Source organism: Odocoileus virginianus, chromosome 2, assembly GCF_023699985.2.
Source record: "Odocoileus virginianus isolate 20LAN1187 ecotype Illinois chromosome 2, Ovbor_1.2, whole genome shotgun sequence".
NCBI lineage: Eukaryota > Metazoa > Chordata > Mammalia > Artiodactyla > Cervidae > Odocoileus > Odocoileus virginianus.
In genome coordinates, this window is record NC_069675.1 from 45532527 (window position 1) to 45551670 (window position 19144).

Genomic DNA, 19144 nt, shown 5'->3' on the forward strand with positions numbered 1-19144 from the left:
AGTAGATACTAATTAGGACTGTGGGGAAACAACTAAAGAAGGGAGATGGGCAGGGACTCAGAAGTTGGGAGAGGGGGCATTTTAAGGAGGTTTGTGAGGGACGAACTCGTTGAAAAGGTAAGCCAGGTGGCTCAGATGGTAAAGAATCTGCCTGCCATGCCAGAGACACAGGAGACATGGATTCGATCCCTGGGTCAGAAACATCCCCTGGAGAAGGGAATGGCAACTCACTCCAGTATTCTTGCCTGGAGAATCCCCATGGACAGAGGAGCCTGTCAGGCTACAGTCCATGGGGTCACAAAGAGTCGGGTATGACTGAGCAACTAACATTTAACACTTAAGCAGAAGCTTGTTGTGAGATTGATTTTCTGTTGCCAGCCGCAACTTGGTAGTGGCAATAACAAAACCCACTCATCCATTCTGTGTGTAGATCCAGTTTGGGGTGCAAAGTAGACACCCCCATATATGTAAATGCATATGCATATGAAGGTGTTGGGTAGATGGGGTCCCCAACAACCCCACTGTGGGTGCAGCCTGGACCCCATGACTGTCCATCCAGCTGACTGACAACACCGCCCCTCCACGACTCCTTCCCCACCAGCTTGGGCACGTCCCTCCCCTCCTGCTTGTAACTGCAGGCCCACCACCATGGGAACAACCTTGTCTCTCTTCTCTTAGGTTGTCACTGCAGGGCTGGGGGCTGTGGGGGCCTCTGGTGACTGGATGGAAGACAGAGGCAGGAACATAAACTTTAGGGTCATTCTCCTACCTTCTCTCATGGCCACATCACTGCCAAGGAGACTCCATGGATGACATCCACCACCCCTTCTTGCTTCCCACCTTCGGAGAGACCCACCCTTGTTCTCACTCCCAGGCTCCCTTCCCAGCTCCCGGGCTAAAGATATTGAGAGATGCAAGTATCTGTTTTTTCTCTCCAGTGAATCTTTCAGCCATCTCTCCATCATCACCACCAAGATACACATCTGCCTTTCCTCACAGAGGCAGAGGGAGGAAAGAGAGAGGAAGGGAAGGAGGGAAGGAAGGAAGAAGGAAGAGAAGGAGAATGAGGAAATGGAGAGAGAGGGGGGGAAGAAGGAAAGAAAGCAGGAGGGATGGGGAGAGAAGGAGAAGAGAGGAAATGGGAGAACTTAGCCTTGGCAGCCCACAGGGTTACCATCTCTATAACCGGCCATCACCAGCCTTAGGAACTCTCAAAGGACTGGGGTTTTGCTTGGGGCCATGATGCATGGAGCCTCTTCTAAGGCCCCCTGCCATCTCTTCTGTAGTAAAACAGGAGGAGAGAAAATCTATCAGAGGCAACAGGTGGCAGAGAAGAAGGAGGGGACTGCACAGGTCAGGGAACTAGTCGAGGGTGGAGATTGAAGGAGCAAAGCAAGATGGCCAGGACCTTGGGGCGATGGGTGGGGAGATGCAGGGGGTAGTCCCGGAAGGTCTCTTCTGCGAGAATCCTCTCTAGCTCTCTCTAGCTCTCCCCTTGCAGGGGGCCCTGCTAGGGGCCACAGGACCTCTCAGCAGATGCTTGGTGGATGAGCAGGACAGCCAACTCGGTGGGCTCAGTTCTCAGCTAAAGGGAGGCCCGCCAGCCCCATACACCCACCAAAGGCATTGAGTCTCCCATGGGGAGAGGGAAGAATTGCCAGACTCATTTCTTCTCTGAAGTCAAAGAAAACCTAGTGTAAACACGGTGGGCTCTTTGAATTATCCACATGAAATGTTTAATGTGTTTAGCCTGGAGCAGAGGAGATTTAATAAGATGTTCCCATGGTGATTTTATTAAAAATTTTAATAATCAACTACCATTTATCGTATGGTGTCCTATCAGCCACAAGGCTCCAGGCACCTTGCCATGTGCTCTTCTCCCTGAAACCCTTGGAAGGATGCCCCACCCAGACTCACACGCACACACACACACACTAATACCACCAGTGTTTCAGGAAATTTCTCTGAGACTCAGAAACATTAAAGAACTTTCTTAAAGTCATAGAACTAGTAACAGTCAGAATTGGGAACCCAGATGGGCTAACTCCAAACCAGGGGCCTCCATCACTAAACTAATCCTGCTTCTACTCACACTTCAAGAATGAATCAGACAAGCAGATTCAGTCCATTCAGTGTTGTTTTATAATAAGGCAGAATGGGCATCTTGAACCATCTATAGCTTAATTGCTTTTCCTAAAAATCTAAGCAATTCTTAAAATCTAAGCAAATCTAAGCACAGGCAAGAGTTAGAGCTTCTTCAAAGTTGAGATATTCCATTCAGAAGTAAGCACGTCATGCCCTACAAGTACTTTAAAAATCAAGAGGCTCTTTTGAAATACATTATGTGTTTAATTTCTAAATGATAATTTATTACCATCACATGACAACAAAGGTACAAATTTAATGATGAAGAAGAATTTATCCTCAACTCACCTCCCAATTCATCCACTCCTGCCTTCATAGGGAAATCACTAGAGACACATAGAATTTGCCAAAAACAAAGTGAAACTAAGTATTTGAAAGCTTCTAAATAGAACTTCTCAAAAGCAAAAAGTTACGGGATGTGTATGTTTCAAATATTTTCAGAAAAAAGAAGAAACAGATCCTGAATCATTACAGCAAGATTAGGACTTTCCTAAAGTTTCCCACATGGAAACTCCTCTTAACCACTCCTCTTAACCCCAGTCATTTACCTCCATCCCTTTTCTGCCTCCAATGCAAGTCCTGCTTTCATTTGCCCCAAACATTAGACAAGGACCTTTCTCCTGGATACTCTAATCACCTTCTACCCTTTCTCTGCTTCTGTTCCATTGCCCTCCTCTCCAATTACCCTCTAATCTTTCAAAAGCATGAATCTGACTGTTTCTAGAATAAAGACCTCAGTTCTTAACATGGTCTCTGAAGGATATTCTTGGTTGCTTAGCAACCCTCTACCTCACACCTATGAGAAATGAAGGTTTCCTCTATGTCTCAGCAGGTAAACAATCTGTCTGCAATGCAGGAGACATGAGTTCAATTCCTGGGTCAGGAAGATCCCCTGGAGGAAGGCATGACAACCCACTCCAGTATTCTTGCCTGGAGAATCCCATGGACAAAGGAGCCTGGCAGGCTACCGTCCAAACTGTCACAAAGGAGCAACTAGGCACACACACAGGCTATGTTGAGATTCAAGCAATAGAGCACCTGACTCATAGTAGCCTAAACAATAAAGAACCTTAATCAACTCATACATGTTCCTTGTTTAATGTAGTTGCTCTACAGTGTTGTCAAAGACCCATGATCCTTCTGCTCTCATCTTCAGCATATTGGCTATTGGCCCTCCCATCTGTCTCCTCATGAGCACAGGAAAGCTGCTATAGCATCAGATGTTACAACCATATTTAAAAGTAGGAAGCCTGGGGAAGTTGGTGAGTGGGGCATTGCTTCAAATGATAGTCTTCTTCTTTTTTAAAATAATTATTTATATTATTTTTGGCTGTGCTAGGTCTTCATTGTTTTGTATGACATTCTCTACTTGTGGCAAGCAGGGGCTACTCTTTGTTGCTGTGTGCAGCCTTCTCTTGTTACGGAGCACAGGCTCTAGAGCACTCGGGCTTCAATAGTGGTCCACAGGCTTAGTTGCCCCTCGGCAGGTGAAATCTTCCCAGACCAGGGATCAAGCTCATGTCCCCTGCATTGGCAGGCAAACTCTCATTCACTGGGCCACCAGAGAAGTCTGATCATCTCCTTTTATAAGCAAATAAATATCCCCCCAAAGCCTCCCAGCAGACTTTCTCTTACATGTCACACATCGATACTGCATCACTGGGCCCTTTATAAGTACAGTAGAACCTGGTAATGTGAAAATATGGCAAAGGAAAATGGCCTTACTATGACTAACTTAAATCAGTCATGATTCATCAAGTGAACCACTGGGACATGGAGGGAAGTTTGGAGGAGACTTCTAGGAAAGTGATTATTTTCTTGGGCAGCATCTGCAAGTGATCTTGTTCTCTTCCTTAGGATGCAGTCTTGCATGGACATAAAGCTCTTCAATCATATAGCCATCTTGTTTCCACCCTGATAAGCAGTGATGCAAAGTGTAGAAGCAGAACTAAAAGCATAGATGGAGCCTGTGGTGGGTAGCCCTCTGAGCTGCACCCCTTCCATGGTCCCTGCCTCCTGGATTCATGCCATTGGGTAATCTCCTCCCCTTGTGTATGGGCAGAACCTAGAGACTCTCTTCTAATGCACAGAATAGGGTGGAAGTGCTGGTGTATCATTTCTGATATTAGATGATAAAAAGACTGTAACTTCTACCTCAGGTTTTCACTCTCACTTCCACCAGATGAAGCAAGCTTTCATGCTACACACAAATCTCTTGGGCTCCAAAATCACTGCAGATGGTGATTGCAGCCACAATATTAAAAGACTCTTGTTCCTTGGAAGAAAAGCTATGACAAAACTAGACAGCATATTAAAAAGCAGAGATATTGCTTTGCTGACAAAGGTCCATATGGTCAAAGCTATGGTTCTTCCAGTAGTCATGTACAGATGTGAGAGCTGGACCATGAAGAAGGTTGAGTGCTGAAGAATTGATGCTTTAGAACTATGGTGTTGGAGAAGACTCTTGAGTGTCCCTTGGATAGCAAGGAGATCAAACTAGTCAATCCTAAAGGAAATCAGTCCTGAATATTCATTGGAAGGACTGATGTTGAAGCTCCAATACTTTGGCCACCTGATGTGAAGAGTTGAATAACTGGAAAAGACCCTGATATTGAGAAAGACTGAGGACAGGAGGAGAAGGGGATGACAGAAGATGAGACAGTTGGATGGCATCACCAACACAACGGACATGAGTTTGAGCAAACTTCAGGAGATGGAGAAGGACAGGGAAGCCTGGTAAACTGCAGTCCATGGGGTTGCAAAGAGTCAGAATGAGCAACTGAACAATAATAGCAAACCTATGGAGAGGCCCAGATGGTGAAGAACTAAGTTTCTCAGTCTAACTGCCTTGGAGACCTGAATAACCACTGCCAAAGCCACTCGGTTGATCTTGGAAGATCTTTCAGTCCTAGTCATGTCTTGGGATGACTGGAGCCCTGGTTGGTACCCTGGCTGCAGCCCCATGAAAGGTCAGAGGCATCCAACCAAGCCACTCTTAGATTCTTAACCCAGATAAACTGTGAGATAATAAATGCTGTTCTCAGCTGCCTAATTTCAGGGATAATTTGGTATACAGCAATTGTTAACTAACACAGCCATTAGATGAAGTCAATTCTCAAGCCTGTTTGTGCATATGGCTTCCAGTTACATAAGACAGTACATTTTCTTTTTTATTATGCCAATTTAAGATGTTTCTGTTATGCGTAGCCAATCAAAATTGATCTAATTGATCAAAGCTGATCTAATTGATCAAAGGAAGACTGCATATTATCTTTCTGTAGCCTGTCTTTCTGGCAGCAACTGAAAACTCTTTCCCGTTTTTCAAAGTTCTCCAGCTACCAGCCACCATGGATTTCTTTTAATTCCCTGAGTCCATCATGCTCCTTCCCATCTTCTGGGTTTTTACTCACTTTATTCCTACTAGCCCAAACATTCTCCACTTTATCTTGTTAACTCTTTTTAGTTTTTAAGATTTTAGCTTATAATTCATTTTCCGGTAAAGTCCCCTCAGTTCAGTTTGATTTAGTTGTTCAGTTGTGTCTGACTCTTTGCAACCCCATGAATCACAGCACACCAGTCCTCCCTGTCCATCACCAATTCCCGGAGCTTACTCAAACCCATGTCCATCAAGTCAGTTTGATGCCATCCAGCCATCTCATCCTCTGTCATCCCCTTCTCCTCCTGCCCCCAATCCCTCCCAGCATCAGGGTCTTTTCCAATGAGTCAACTCTTCACATGAGGTGGCCAAAGTATTGGAGTTTCAGCTTCAGCATCAGTCCTTCCAAAGAATACCCAGGACTGATCTCCTTTAGGATGAACTGGTTGGATCTCCTTGCAGTCCAAGGGACTCTCAAGAGTCTTCTCCAACACCACAATTCAAAAGCATCAATTCTTCAGTGCTCAGTTTTCTTCACAGTCCAACTCTCACATCCATACATGACCACTGGAAAAACCATAGCCTTGACTAGACAGACCTTTGCTGGCAAAGTAATGTCTCTGCTTTTTAATATGCTATCTAGGTTGGTCATAACTTTCCTTCCAAGGAGTAAGTCCCATAACCCCCTCCAAATAATATCATGCCTCTTGTTTACCTATTTTGGTTTTGGCTGCACTGGATCTCCCTTGCTGTGTGAGGTCTTTCTCTAGCTGGGGCGAGTAGGGGCTACTCTCTAGTTGAGGTCACAAGCTTCTCATTGCAGTGGCTCCTCTTGTTGTAGGGAGCACAGATTCAGTAGTTGTAGCATGTGGGCTCAGTAGTTGTGGCTCTCAGGCTCTGGAGCACAGGCTCAGTAATTGTGGCACATGGGCCTAGTTGCCCCATAGTATATGGAGTCTTCCCAGAGCAGGGATCAAGCTCATGTCCCCTGCATTAACAGGCAGATTCTTAACCACTGGACCACCAGGACAGTCCAATATTATGTCCTCTTGCTATGCACCTTCACAGCACCATGTACCTTTTTCCAGGCATTTATCACCGTGATCATTATGTTTTGTGTCATCCTTTGGGTATCTCTTGTCTTCTTTCTCCCTGAGGACAGGGCTTATAGCTACTGTAGCTACTCATAGCCACATAGTTACATAGGGTAACACTGGGCCAAGGTGTTCAATATAGTGATAGAACAGGGCAAGTTCTCAATGAATAACTAATAAGTGAATATATAAGAGCTTTGGAAACATATACTGGTTGCCCTAGAGAAGAAGGACCAGGACTAAGTAGGATAGTTTTTGGAGTCATCGGAATAAAATAAATATTTTCACTCTTGGAAGAAGGGAGTCTCCCAGGAAAACTCTGTGAGAGTGAAGATGAAACCTGAGGATTTTTATCGTGTGGAGGTTGGGGAGGAAAGAAGCCCCAGTAGAGTAGGTCCACAGGTGATGAGGGAGAAAGTCTAAAATGCCAAAGTCATTTAACCATCAGAAGGAACTCAAGTCCTTGAGAAGCAATAAGAGGTGGGACTCTTGGAGTGCCAACCAAGCTAAGGAGACACGGTGAAAACCGAACTGGGTTGTCATTGCTGTTCAGTCACTGTCGTGTCCAGCTCTTTGCGACCCCATGGACTGCAGCATGCCAAGTCCATGCAGCATGGACTCCAGCAGGGAAGCTTGGAGTTTGCTCAAACTCATGTCCATTGAGTCAATGATGCCATCCAACCATCATCATGCAGAAAAGCAGCTCAGAGTGTTGGGCCCTGAGAAGGACATATGAGTGGCTCTTCTCCTAGAGTTAGTGGACCAGAATGGTCTTCTCGCTCCTCACACTTGTCCCGGTACCCCTGCCCAGTGACAGGAATAAGACAGGCAGTAGAACTGTAGCACATGGATGAGCTTCCCAGGTGGCCTAGTGGTAAAGAATCTGCCTACCTATGTAGGAGATTCAAGAGACATGGGTTTGATCTCTGGTTCAAAAAGATTCCCTGGAGGAGGAAATGGCAACCCACTCCAGTATTCTGGCCTGGAAAATTCCATGGACAGAGGAGCCACACTCTGATGGGTCACGGTCCATGGGGTTGCAAAGAGTCAGGCAGGACTGAGCACACACAGGCACATATACACACAGAGCTATAGTTCTTTGAAAGCAGTGACAACCACAGTACATTGTAAATGAAAAGAGATTCTCTTCCAGCACAGATTCAAGTTGCAGTGTCCATCAGTGTCCCCCAGGGAAGGCTCTGCCAACCCCAGAAGGGTCATAGAATGATGATGTAATCTGACATCTCTGCAGATTATTCGGCCCTGCCTCTTCCTTCTCTTTTTCTCTTTTCTTAAGATTTGAGACAGGAGCTCAAATTATTTTGACGATTATTTTACCTTGACTTTTTTGTTCAGTCTTTGGCTCGTACATCTAGGTGAGTCTGAAATCTACATATTCATTACAACATCATCTATCTGGCATGACCATGTGAGGGATGAATGTGGATCTGATGAACACAGTGTCTATCTAAGCTAAGAGTTTGAATCAGAATATGAAATTTCCAGATGACTAAAATTTTCTGCTTAAGGAACAAAAAATTAAAAAAAAAAAAAAAGAAATCAAGCATTATCAAGTTCAACACCCTCTCACTTTGAATGCAATCTGCAGCTCCTTCCTTCTTTTTCTTTCCTAATGGTAAAGGGGATGGTAGGGAAGTAGAAGGATGAGCAAGATAGAGAGAGAAAGGGAAAGGGGGACATGGTTAAGAGCAGAAACCCTCTGAAGCAGGTGTCAGCAAACGTTTTGCTTTAAAGGGCTGGATAGTAAATATTTCAGTCTCTGTAGAAACTTCTCACTTCTGACATTGCGGTATAAAATCAGCCACAGGCAATACACAACCAAATGTGCACAGCTGTGTTCCAATAAAACTTCATTTATGGACACTGACATTTGAATTTCACATGATTTTCATGTGTCACAAAATCGTCTACTTTTGATTTTTTATAAGATTTTCTTTTTTTTTTTTCCTTTTGTCTAAAGCAGTTTTAGGTTCACAGCAAAATGGAGAAGAAAGTACAGAGAGTTCCCATATACCCCACTACCCACATATGCACAGCCTCCTCTATCATCAACATCCCCCACAAGTGTGGTCCATGTGTTACAACTGATGCACCTACACTGACACATCACTATCATACAGAGTCCATAGCTGACATACAGTATGATTTATTCTTGGAGTTGTTCATTCAATGGTTGATTTTTTTTTTCCAATAATTACAGTAACAATTTTTAGTTTATGTGTGTGCCTATTCGCTTCAATCATGTCTGACTGTAGCCCACCAGGCTCCTCTGTCCATGGGATTCTCCAGGCAAGAATACTACAGTGGGTTGTCATGCCCTCCTCCAGGGGATCTTTCAAACCCAGCGAACGAACACACTTCCCTTATTCCTCCAGTCTTGGCAGGCATGTTGTTTACCACTTGTACTACCTGGCGAGCCCTTCTCAGCTTATACACTAAACAATTACAAGTAGAGGGTGGGATTTGGTCCACAGGCTGAAGTTTGCTGATGCCTAATCTAAAGTGTGGATCAATAACCTCAGATATGCAGATGACACCACCCTTATGGCAGAAAGTGAAGAGGAACTAAAAAGCCTCTTGATGAAAGTGAAAGAGGAGAGTGAAAAAGTTGGCTTAAAGCACAACATTCAGAAAACTAAGATCATGGCATCTGGTCCCATCACTTCATGGCAAATAGATGGGGAAACAGTGGAAGCAGTGTCAGACTTTATTTCTTTGGGCTCCAAAATCACTGCACATGGTGAATGCAGCCATGAAATTAAAAGACGCTTACTCCTTGGAAGGAAAGTTATGACCAAACTAGACAGCATATTAAAAAGCAGAGACATTACTTTGCCAGCAAAGGTCCGTCTAGTCAAGGCTATGGTTTTTTCAGTGGTCATGTATGGATGTGAGAGTTGGACTGTGAAGAAAGCTGAACGCTGGAAAATTGATGCTTTTGAATTGTGGTGTTGGAGAAGACTCTTGAGAGTTCCTTGGACTGCAAGGAGATCCAACCAGTCCATCCTAAATGAGATCAGTCCTGGGTATTCATTGGAAGGACTGATGCTGAAACTGAAACTCCAATACTTTGGCCACCTCATGTGAAGAGTTGACTCATTGGAAAAGACCCTGATGCTGGGAGGGGTTGGGGGCAGGAGGAGAAGGGGATGACAGAGGATGAGATGGCTGGATGGCATCACTGACTCGATGGACATGAGTTTGAGTAAGCTCCGGGAATTGGTGACGGACAGGGAGGACTGGCATGCTGCTATTCATAGGGTCACAAAGAGTCAGTACTGAACTGAGTAACTGAACTGAATCTAAAGTGTGAGTTGAAACTACCAAAAGAAGCAAGTCTCTAAGTTTCCCTTCCCTCCTGTCTTCTCTTTCTCTCTACACTCCTCCTTTTACCCCTACAAAGTTCAAATGTTATCCTGTAACATTCATACTGTTCCTCTTAGTTTCTACCTTGATAGTGGTTTAGTTGCTAAGTTGTATCTAACACTTGCTACTCCATGGACTGTAGCCTGCCAGGTTCCCCTATGTATGGGATTTTTCAGGCAAAAATACTGGAGTGGGCTGCCATTTCCTTCTGTTCTCAAACAAATACTTACATTTGCATTTGCATTCTAGAAATTGGTCCTTAACCACATGTTCACATTCCTGTAACTGAAGGATTAAGGAACATTCAGAGCTTTCTCTAGAGTAAGATTCTTAAGAAAAAGAGATAGCAGAGGCAATAGGACTTATGGGAGAATAAATGACTTCTAAAAGTCAGCTCTGTTGGGACTTACCTAGTGGTCCAGTGGTTAAGACTGCACTTCCAATAATGCAAAGGGCTTGGCTTTAATCCCAGACAAAGGATCTAAGGTCCCACATGTCATGTGGCCAAAAAGTATAAATAAAATAAAATAAAATTGGGTCTTAAAATTAAAAATAAAACGTTTCTTTAAAAATGCAGCTCCATAAAGTATGTGCCCTCCCACATTTTTCTCTATCACTGTATTACTAAGTAAAAATCATTTCTTGCTAACTATAATACTTAGATTTGATTTTTAATTTTTCTTACCTATGCAGAATGTTAAGTGATTTTCTCTAAAGCCTCAAAATGTTCAGCCATCCCTACTTTTGGATGAAACAAATGGTCAGTACTGCCACTCACAATCAGGAAAAAGCCTTCGTAGGTGTACTTACTGTCAGCTGATGTCCTCGTCCTTATATTTGCATAACATAAAGGTCATAGGCATCAGGGAAGAACACAGTGTCTGAAGTGAGACAGACTTGGTTCCAAACCTAGTTCTGCCACTAATTGTAGGACTTACCATCTCCTTCTTCTTCTTTTTAAAAAAATATTTATTTTTATTTATCTGGCTATACCGGGTCTTAGTTGTGGCATGCAGAATTTTAATTCCCTGGCCAGGGATGGAACCCGGGTCCTCTGCTTTGGGTGTGCAGAGTCTTAGCCACTGAAGCAACAGTGATATCCAGGACTTACCTTCTTAAAGCTTCAGTCCCATCCCCTGGAAGCTGGAAATAATAAAAGTCAATTGTTCTGATGTTTAAATGAGCTAACAAATATGAAGTCCTAGTTCACGTTAGTGTTCTTCATCCCTTCCATCACTGGAGGCTTTCCTAACGCCCTGCTGGTCTACCAAGCCCCCTTGTTTAATAATCAGCAACAACCTTCTATTTTTTACCTGAAGGCAGAGCAAGCAATAAAAAAGCATTCAAAGTCAATCTCCTGCATTGAAGGTTTTTTTTTTTCAAGCTGTCTCAGAATATTCAACTTGGATTCAATTACTTGCAGCAATAATTAATAGCACATTAGTCCATGAAGCCGGCTTTCTAGAAGTAATAAAGCCAAGCAGAACATGAGCTCACGGCTGCTCTTGGCTCTTAAGTCTGCTGAGGAGAAGAGGAGCCTGCCAAGGAATGCTTGGGGGGAATTATCAGGGGTGATGGTTTGCCAAAGCAGAATTAGCCAGGCTCTGATGCATGTGGTGGGCGCCGGGCAGATGGGGAGACGGCTGAGAGCGAGGAAGGAGTCAGGGAGTGGGTGGGGGCTACAGGGGAGGCTTGGAAGAACTGCAGCAAATATAGGCTGGGGTCGTGATGGGGAGGGGAAGGGTGCTGAGCCCAGAACTGTGTACCTGAGTTACAGAGAGGCCTTGCTGTACAGCCCTGATTCAGTTGTTGAAGCGAGAAGAGCCTCACCATCAGGTGGTTCTGCCCTCTCACTGTACAGATGACAAAGGTGTGGTGCAGACGTGTCCAGACCTGTCCATGTTCTGTGAAGGAAGAGCCTCCTTGAATATGGCTCTTCCTAGGGTCATTCACGGCTTCCCTGGTGGTTCAGACATGGTCCTCTTGCAATGCAAGAGACTCTGGTTTGATCCCTGGATTGGGATGATCCCCTGGAGAAGGGAATGGCTACCCACTCCAGTATTCTTGCCTGGGGAACAGCACAGACAGAGCAGCCTGGAGGACTACAGTCCGTGGGGTCGCATAGAGTCAGATAAGACTGAGCAACCATTCATACATCATAAGGGTCATTCAAAGAGGGTATACCGTCCAGTGTCTTGGCCTGGCCAAAATAGAAACAGATGTCCAGAAACTGCTCAGTTCATCTTGTAAATGTCCAAGGCAACATTACCTGCTTGTCCATCACCCTTGGGCAGAGAGGGCCCCCCAACACACCCACACTCACTCACTATTGCTTTCTTTTGGGTTATGAGAGCTGAAGTCAACTGTTAGAGTTTTTTAAAAACAATTTGTTGCTATTGCAACAAATATTTACAGTATTTATTATAATGAAATAGTAATACTAATAATGAGTGTGTTAGTCATTCAGTCGTGTCCGACTCTTCTTGAGCCCATGGACGGTAGCCTTCCAGGCTTCCTCTGTCCATGGGATTCTCCAGGCAAGAATACTGGAGTGGATTGCCATTACCTTCTCCAGGGACTAATAATGAACCAGACACCAATCTGTGGAAATGATCCTTCCATAAAAAGGGTAAGAATTAAATGCCTGTGGTTAGCCAGGGGGGATGGAGGGCCCTTCAAAACCCACCTCCTGATTGCCCATTGGAGAGTCTCCCAGTAAGAAGGACCCCTGCTCTGTTACCTGTGTATTCCAAGCCATGGCCACCCAGCCAAGCTTTGCCTACCCATCTCCCACTCCTCCGCTGGCTAAACTCCATCCCCCCACCCCACCTTTCTCCCCTCACCATGTATACCCTTCCACACAAGGAGGGAACCTGGCAATGGGAGAAGGTGGTTGCTTGGTTTTTCAGGGGAAAGAAGTGCCAATTACAGCCTTTATTAGGCTCACACCGCCGTCTCCCTGCCTCTCAACTGCTGCAGACCACACACACACTCAGTTTTCTTGCTCTGGGACCAGAGGCCTGTGTGGTCCTGCCGACTCACTTATAATAAATCTGTGAGCTTAATAAAAGGCATCACTTCTATCTTTTGATCTCTCTTGAGTTACTCATTAGCTCTGGGTAACACACTTCTTGACTGACAAGCCCTTCTCAGGGAAAATCCAAGCTTGGTGGTTCTTCAAATAAAAAGTGGTGTGGAGAGGTGGTGTGTGTGTATGTGTGTGTGTGCATGCACATGTGTTCTTCTGTTGTGGGTGACATACTGTGTGATTTATAAGAAGGGAGATGGGGAGGGAATAGCTTGGATATCCTAGGAAACATCTGGGACAAGGTCTCCATAAGAGATGCATATCACCCAGGGCCAGTTCTGATGGCAGAAGGTTCTAGAACCATTAGCCATTGAACTCTATAGGGCCCCCTGTTCCAGTCTTCCCTCCTGCCTTCCTTCAATCCTTCTGAGGATTCCGTTTCTCTATGGACCCTCTCTATTGATTCCCTATCAACACCAAGTATTAACTTTAATTTAATCTGAGTTTTCTTTCAATGTAGTAAGGCCAATTTCTTGTCTGTAAATTCATTGAACAGATCAATACTCCTCTTTCTTTCCCATCTCCTGGCACATCCCAAAATCTGTCATACCAGCTACCATGTATAGGCGTTGGCTACACTTCCTCTGGGCCAGGTTCTGGCTGAGCTCTGAACGTGGATTATCCCCATGTGTCTTCATCACTGTCTGAAGTAGAGACAGCTCAGACCTGCTTTAACAGTTGAGGAAAGTCAGGCCCAAAGGGTGTAAGTGAGTTGCCTGAGGTCACACAGCTCATAGTGTGGATCTCACTCTGGGGCCATCTAAACCCACAGGCCCTGCCCCAACCTCCCCTCCCCACTCAGGCTGAGCCGCCCTGGGCTGCTCAGCTGGGACTGCATTCTACACCCCCTCCAGCACCCAAGTCAGAAGCTGAGGTAAAGTTCCCAGGGTTCCAGTCTCCCTGGGACTCACGTCATGCTCACTCCCTCTGTGGGACTTCACCTCAGGCCCTGGGAAACCACAGCGACTCAGGGGATGGAGGGGTAGACGCCAGACTCAATAGCGACTCACTCACTGTGTGTTGGCGTTTTCAGCTGAGAAAACAAAATTACCAGGCCCGCCATGTTTGGTCCTCTTTACCTCACAGACACAGGCTTCTCTCCAGCCACCCCCACATGAAACCACAAGCTCAGGGGCCACAGGGCCTCAGAAGACAGAGAGGTGAACTGGCCTGGTGGAGGAGGGTTCAGAGGCCTTCAGCCAAGGCAGGGTCAGGCCCCAGCCCTGCCCCTCAGCACCTATTTGACCTTGACCATGTCTCTCAGCTTCTCTGCTCCGTCTCCTCACATGTAAAAGGGAAATAATAATAATGACTACTTCTTTTAAAACTCTTTTTTATAGTTAATTTATTTATTAATTTCTTAGCTTTGATGGGTCTTCATTGCTGCACATGGACTGTCTCTAGTTGTGGCAAGTGGGGGCTGCTCTTCATTGGGTTACTTGGGCTTCTCACTGTGGTGGCTTTTCTTGTTTCAGAGCACAGGCTCTAGGCACACAGGCTTCAGTAGCTTCAACACAAGGGCGCCACATGGCACGTGGAATCTTCCTGGTCCAGGGACCAAACCCATGTCCCCTGCAATGGCAGGTGGATTCTTAACCACTGGACCACCAGAAAAGTCCTCTCTTTTTCTTTTTAGTAATTTTTAAAATTATTATATTTTTTACATTGGGCAGTTCAGGAAAGGAAGTAATTGCAATGATTCAAGTGCATAAATGATTCAAATTTTAAAAAAAACCTTTGTAATTACATCTAATCAATAGTAAAAATGTATGTAGACAACAACTCAGCTAACAAAATAAGTAAAGTAACTCTATATACTGTAAATCTCAACAATGAGAAACATGAATGATCAGTTAAGTTGTTTTGCCACTGTGTTTTTTTTTTAAGAAGCATGATTCACATTTGCTTCAATCACACACACATTCATTTCAGGTATTAAATTAGACCACTGATGCCAACAATTTAAACCTATGATCTTAAAAGAAAATCTAATTTAATACAAAGAAATTTAAGAAGAAAATGTCAAGACCCTGATCAGAAGTATTCCACACCAGTTGTACCTCTCGGTATACACAAAGATTCAAGTAAGGTTGAGAAAAAAGACTTGATTCTTTTTCCCAAGGAAGGCATGATCCAAGAAATAGGTGAACTACACATTCTATGGAAACCAGCCAGAAATCTATACATTGCCAATAAGGCACTCCTTGCCTTAATAAATAACCACATTTTAAAAACCTATATGCATGCACGCTAAGTCAATTCAGTTGTGTCTAACTCTTTGCAACCCTATGGACTGCAGCCCATCAGGCTCCTCAGTCCGTGAGATTCTCCAGGCAAGAATACTGGAGTGGGTTGTCACACCCGCCTCCAAAGGATCTTCTTAACTCAAGGATGGAACCTAAATCTCTTATGTCTCCTGCATTGGCAGGTTTGCTCTTTACCACTAGCACCACCTGGGAAGCCCCATCAAAAAAAAACCTAGGTCATGTTATCAAAACAGAACATATAGAGTAATATTTGTGACTACAAGTGTGATTTGACTCTTGCCTTCTATAAATAATATTCTTTGAAATGCTTTAAGTTCTTTTCTGGTGTGACAAGCTACAGGCATACATGGGATGGTATACTGATTAACTTTCTCAAAGTATTTCTTGGAAGCAATCGGATGGAGTTGGATTATGGGAGAATCCAGTGTCCAGCTGGCTAGGCAGACTTCTCAATGGGATTCCACAAACTGGAATGCCTTCACCAAGCTGAGGGTCTCTCCCATGCTTGGAACCACTGGGAGATCACTGACACTCAAAGGCTTGATGACTCCATTGGGGTCAATTATGAAGAGACCTCTTAGTGCAAGGACAGGACCTTCTAACAAATAGCACACCCTGGTCTTGGGAAGTTTGTTTAGTCATATCTGACAAGAGCATGATGTTCATGTGGCCCAAACTACCATTCTTCCTCAGTGTATTTATCTGGGCCAGGTGGCTTAAGTAGGAATCTACCTGACACTGCAATGATTCTACATTATGAAATTCATTGGCTTTGTCACTAAAAGCAGTAATTTCTATAGAACACACAAAGGTGAAATCCGAAGGATTGAAGAAGAGCACCAAATATTTCCCCTTAAAGTCATCAAGGCTTGGACTTCCCTGGTGGTCCAGTGGTTAGGAATCTGCCTGCAAATGCAAGGGACATGGGTTCAATCCCTGCTCTGGGAAGATTCCACCTGCTGCTGGTCAACTAAATCTCATGCACCAAAATGAACAGTAGGCCCTGCTGCTACAACTAGAGAAAGCACATGAGCAGCAATGAAGACCCAGCACAGCCAAAAGTTGATTAATTAATTTATTAAAAAAATTTAAAGTCATCAAGGCTTAGTTCTTTGAATGCTCCATTGATAACAGCTGTACCCCTACAGTAGGATGCATGCTGGGTGACAGCAGGAGCATGGTATAATGTCTGCAGAAGCAGAAATGCCCCAAGGAATGGCACCCACAGGTCTGACAATCAAAACCCAGAGCTACCTTCCCGCATGGCCACCATCTTCAGTGTCAGAAATGCCTGTTTTATATTAAGTGAGATAACCCATGTAGAAAAGCCTTGCAAAAGGGAAAGTCTTTTTTTCAAGGTGAGCTATTATTAGTGTCATGGATTGAATTGAGGCCCCTCAAAGTTATGCTGGAGTCCTAACTCCCGATACCCATGAATGTGAAATTATTTGGAAATAGGGTCTTTGTAGATGTAATCAATCTAAGATGAGGGCATTTGCATGGACCCTAATTCAATATGGCAGGTGTCCTTATGAAAAGTAGAAATTTGGACATGGATGTGACACAGCGTGAAGAACCCTGTGTGAAGACACAAACCTAGAGGGAAGGTGGCCATACAAAGACAAAGAGAGTAATTGGAGTGATGCTGGCACAAGCCAATGAAACTCTGGAGCTACCAGAAGCTGGAAGAGGCAAGAAGGAATTTTGTCTTGAGGTTGAAGAAGAAGCATGGCCCTGCTAACATCTTGATTTCAACCTTCTAGCCTTTAGAATTATAAGAAGATAACTTTCTCTTATTTTAAGCTGCCCATTTTGCGACTTTTTCACAGCAACCCTAAACAAAGCCCAGGCAGCTCAGTGGTAAAGAATCCACCTACCAATGCAGGAGACATGGGTTCAATTCCTGGATCAGGAAGATCTTTCAGAGAAGGAAATGGCAACCCACTCCAGTATTCTTGCCTGGAAAATCCCATGGACAGAGAAGCCTGGCAGGCTAAAATCCACAGGGTCACAAAAAGAATCAGACATGACTTAGTGACTAAACAACAACAAAACTACTACAATTAGCATTAAAAAGATTGCTGGTCTAGGAGACCCAAGACTTCTTTCCTAGTTTTGACTTTGCTTCTAAATAGTTTTGTAAACTTGGGCAAATTATAGAGGAATTGATTGTTAGAGCTGAAAAAGACCTTAGGACCAGGGGAAGAAACCGAGGCCCACAAAGGGGAGGGACAGACACATAACCCCAGAGAACCTCAGTGACTTCATCTGTCAACAAGAGATAATTATCCCCACCCGACTTGCTCTGCCCAGCTGTGGTTGACATGTCAATAAGATCACCTGGGTAGACCAGTTGCCACCACAATCTCAGCACACACACACACACACACACACACACACACACACACACACTACTGTCTGCCTTCAGAGCACCCTTGTCAGTTTCCCAGGATTCTGGTTGATTCGGAGAAAGGAGCCAAGCCAATGATGTGCTATTTGAAGCAGATGGAATCGATAAGGGTGTCTGGGCACCCATGTGACCATGAACCCACTGGCTAGGTGAGGAGGGAGGAGCTGGGTAAACGTGAGTCAGTGTGTCCTTTGAGAGGCAGTGCAGACGGCATCTATTGACATCAGTGAAGGAGGGTTTGGTCTCTTAGGGAAGAAAGTGATGAATCAGGACACCTGGATTCTGCACCAGGTGTTGCTGCCTGACTCACTATGCATCCTTGGGTAAGTCTCTTACCCTCTCTGGGCCTTTCCATATCTATCTATACATTACGAAGCTGGAACCTGCACCCAGATCTCTGTGACTCCAGAACCTCTGATCTTAACCATCATTTTATACTTCCAAAACAGATGAAAGCAACTGGTCAGTTCAGAGTACAGAGTGTCAGTAGGGCATTATGTACATATGCATACATTTATGTTCTAAAGTCACAGAGCAGACAGCATCAGAAGGTGATCTGGCTCAACCTGCCAGGTGATAGCCCTCCTAAGTGGATGTTGGAATAGCTTCTAGATACTCCAGTGATGTTTTCCTTATTCCTCTTGAGGATACTCATTCTAATGGCATGGAAGACAGTCTTCCTTATATGAGGAAGTGATGAATATAAAGATTATGCTCAGTCGCTCAGTCATGTCCGACTCCTTGTGACTCCATGGACTGTAGCCCACCAGGCTCCTCTGTCCATGGAATTTCCCAGGCAGGATACTGGAGTAAGGTGTCATTTTCTCCTCCAGGGGATCTTCCTGACCCAGGGGTCAAACCCATTTCTTTTATGTTTCCTGTATTGGTAGGTGGATTCTTTATCACTACTGCTACCTGGGAAGCCCAAACATAAAGATTAAGAGTTGACAAAACCAATTCGAAGTCAAGCTAGGTTCTGCCATGTTTTTTAGCCTGTATGACTTTGGGCAAATCACTTTGCCTTTGCTAAGACTGATGTGGAGACTTTGCAGAGTCACAGTGAGGGTGAAGCAAGGGAAGCTTGTGACAGCTCTCGGCAACCCTGGAACACGGCAAGTGCTCAAGAAATGTAGGCTTTCCTTCCCTTGTGTTCATCTAGAGTCAAACAGATTGACCTACTCTTTATACTTCTGAAAGTTCTTCAACTGTCTGAAAATGACTCTCAAGTGGTTCCTCAACCCTTAGCATTTTCACCTTTCTCTCCATCATCCTCCTCATCATTGCCACCAACACCATTATCTTTTATTATCATCATCAGCAACAGCTTCCTCACCATCATCTTTAGTCATCAACTCTTTTTTTTTTTTTTTATTGTAC

At 44.5% G+C, this 19144-nt stretch overlaps 1 pseudogene; it reads right to left on the minus strand.

Moving 5' to 3' along the window:
• Positions 1-13587: 13587 nt before the first annotated feature.
• Positions 13588-17249, minus strand: LOC110134803 (thioredoxin-dependent peroxide reductase, mitochondrial-like; annotated as a pseudogene).
• Positions 17250-19144: the final 1895 nt, after the last annotated feature.